Genomic DNA, 3,899 nt, shown 5'->3' with positions numbered 1-3,899 from the left:
TCAGTGTTAATCATGTCTTGTTTTTTCATCCTAATTGATGTAAAGTATCTGTACTCATGACTGTACCCAATACAGTGCAATATAATTCCATCAGGCTTCATTTATTATTTATCACATTCTTCTTCTTCTTCTTCTTCTTCTTCTTCTTCTTCTTCTTCTTCTTCTTCTTCTTCTTCTTATTGACGCTTGCTGACTTGACTGCATATATTTTGTAGTTGACAAAGAAAAAGGGTAAAGCTGTGTAATAAGTGAGGTGGGAAAAGAAATGGAGAGAAAACATATGGTGGAGAAGAACATATGGTTTATGATATATAGGGTTTTAAGAATATTGCGATTTACCTGTGAATTACATCCTGGTGCTTAATAACAGGGGGAACTAACTATTGTATTACATTTTCCCAATAGTCAAATCTTTTCATTTAATAGCGTTTCTCTCAGATGCGCATCCGACTGTAAGTTTTGGTTTGATTTTCCATCCAGTAAGATTCATCCATCAGGGTCAAGGGGAACTGCTGTAAGACCTTCACTGTGAACACTGCAGGGGTCCTATTCATTTAAATCAATGTTGCTTGAAGGTGTTGTTTTAACCAATCAGATTTCAAGTTGTCAACAAAGAGTTCATCTAGTAGACGTCTGATCACATCAGCATTTTTATCCAGTCCTTTGATTGGATGGTCAAAAAACGCGCTATTCAAAGCTCGCAAATCGCATCTCTAGCAAACTACACAAGCTCAAATCCATTCATGTGGATTGAATAGCTGTTTTCTTTATTCCACAACAACTGCCATAGGAGAAGAAACGGATTTGTGCAGATACATTTACAAGGGCGTTTTTCAAACAAAGCTTTTTCATGAACCTTTTAAACTTTGGTGTTTTCTTTCCTGTAGTATTTGCGCAAAAACACACAATTTGGCTTCATTTTATTTAAAAAAATCGACACCAGCATTTCTCAGCCTGTTCCCCATCATCTGCATGGCCTGTGATAGGGTGGCTATGGATCTGTTAGAGCATCTCACAAACTCTGCCTGGAGCTATGAGTACATACAAGTTATTTTGGACTATTATTGTTTTGTCAAAGCTAATATCTGACCTTAACTGGCTGTTGAAGGTCAACCAAATGAAGGTATCTCTCTATTTCCTACAGAAAACTAGGGGGGTGGCATTGCTGAAGCCGGACAGGAGTCTCAGGCTCTGTAATTAATTCCTGAATTCATTTCAAAAACTCTCAGAACTTGTCATCTACTAAAGTGATGTTTAGATGTCATCAACTCTAATATTGATCATTTTAAAGACCTCGATGGTTTGTGCAACCATTATCATCAGACAATGCTAATGGTTACTTTATCTTCTAACCCTTGCTCATTTAAATGCATGTATGCTGGCAGGGTGGAAAAGTGTGACCTGGCTTTATTTAGAATATATTTCTGGGAAAAATGTCTTTTCATTTACTAACAATAATTTGGTATAAACCTCCTTGAAGCTTCTATTCAAAATAAGGGAGCTGTGGGATGGTTTGCTTTCTTGTTTAATGAGGTATTTTATTATATTTATTAATATGTTTATTTGATTAGATTTATTTTAGAATTGCCTGAATCACTATGTTTGTGCTGACTTGCACTTTATAACTCCGTGAGACGTAAACATGTTGTTCTGAGATTATTCTGATTATGGCCTTGTTTGGTAAAGAAGCAGTGTGAAGGCGCCTTTTTATCTTGTTTGGTCTATTTTACCGTGGACTTGTACCAGATGTTTGTGGTTAAGCTGTGTGTGTTTTTTAGAGACACATCAAACCGGACCTGTCCAGACCCAAACAGACCCAAACAAATCCAGATACTGAACATATTCCGGGGACACACAAACAACACTAAACTGTTATTGCATTATTGCACATTGCATTGTTTTTGAGTGCACTTTTAGATACTTGTTCACCCAGACCGATTTTCTATGCTGATTTTTGGAATATTTACTACATACTATATATTTCAGAAATAATATATTGACCTGGATGAGAGTAACAGCAAAAACAGCTTTAATTAACATCCTGAGAACCCATTTCCTCTCATTAACATTAAATCTAAACTCATTAAAAATATTTTTGTCTGGAGTGATATTTATCCTGCAACGACCTGCCCAGTCACCACACCTAAATCCTAATGAACGACTCTGGGGTGAATAAATTTCCAACTAGTGATAAACACTTCGGTGAGTTAAACAAGAGGCACAGCAGTGTATTTCAGCTAAATGTTTTGGAGAAGCCAGTGGCGGGCCGTGCATTTGGTACCTGGTCCCTCAGGGGGGATGTACCCAACTTAATCCACTACACCTCTTAATACCACCATCACGTCGCAATTATAGAAACCATCAATACTACACAAAAATCCAATATAACAACATGTGGCATTACAGAGAGACATTTCACATATGGACGGTCAATACCATTTTACTAAAGCAAGGGGGGGGGGCATGCTCTGAGACACCAAAGTTGAGGATCTTATGGATGTTGTGACTCATGCTGTTGCGAAGCTTGATCTAGCTTGGCCCACCGATAAGCAGAAAGATCTTCTGTCCAGTCAGCGGGATGAGCACGTTGTCATCTGTCATCGCAACCTCCACATTGGGGTCTTGCGTTCTTTCCTGACTGGCACATTGTGGTTTTGAAGCTTACCAGTGTTCGGTTCTTCCGTTTGGCCTTGCTCTTTCACCCCGCACCTTTATGAAGTGTGTGGAGACGGCACTGGTCCCCCTGAGACTTCAGGGCATTCACATCGTCTATTATATTGACGATTGGTTAATATAAGCTTGATCAGAGCAGTTAGTGGTCCAGCATCGAGATGTCATTCTCGCTCACATGAAGGTGCTGGGGGTTTTGGCTGAACGCTGAACGAGTGTGCTTTCTTACAGAGGACCACTTATATGGGCGTCATATGGGATTCGCCCAGTATGCACAGGCAGCTTACCTCTTAACCCGCATTGTGTCCATCCTTACGGCCGTAACTAAGGTCAGAGAAGGACAGCTGTCAAGCAATTACTGTCAAGCAATTCCCAAAACTGCTCGAGCTCATGGCAGCAGTGTCCAGTGTGAACTCATGGCTCAGGACCCATGAATTATTTTGCTGTTTTTATTTGCTAAAAAGTAATTATTTTAAGTTTAATGTATTTGTAGTCTCTCTCTCTCTCTCTCTCTCTCTCTCTCTCTCTCTCTCTCTCTCTCTCTCTCTCTCTCTCTTCACCTTGAGGACTGTTTATCTTAAGAGCAGATGAATGGGAACAGGATGTCTCTCAACCTGACATTATCTTCATTCATTATCTTCAGTGTATAGTGTATTTGTGTTCTGCTCGATGACATTTAAGATAAAAGTGTGACATCAAATGAACTTCTCTTAACTCTGATGAAGGAGAAAATTCACAGTAAGTCACTCATGGAAACACTTCAGATTGTTTCACTGAACAACCATGAAGATAGATTTGGATTTCTGTAATTATCATGAAGAGTTTGCTGCAGTGGCTTTGGGCTGCAATTACCATGAAGATTTTTACATTAGTGATCGAAAAATGAACTATAATGAATGGACCTTTGGTGTCACCCAGATGTAGATGGGTTCCCTTTTGAGGTTCAGATCTTCTCAAGGCTTCTACCTCATGAAATGAATATACCGTGCTAAATGAATTTCTGTGGTTTGTGTTCATTTGTTTATCCACTTTACCCAGTGTCTATTGTCCCTTTCTCTGTCCGAGCACAATATATGATCACTTTAACAAGATAGAAAATATCTAAAATAATATATAGAATAACTGATGCTACTACAGAATGACTATTAGCTTTTAGACTATTAGTTTTTTTGAGAAAAAATAGATTAATATTAGAAATATTAATATAAACTCACACAATAAATGTAATA

This window comes from Silurus aristotelis, assembly GCF_946808225.1.
Source record: "Silurus aristotelis genome assembly, chromosome: 11".
In the NCBI taxonomy this organism is placed as follows: domain Eukaryota; kingdom Metazoa; phylum Chordata; class Actinopteri; order Siluriformes; family Siluridae; genus Silurus; species Silurus aristotelis.
The sequence above is the reverse complement of the archived record's forward strand: the minus strand, read 5'-3'. Positions refer to the sequence as shown.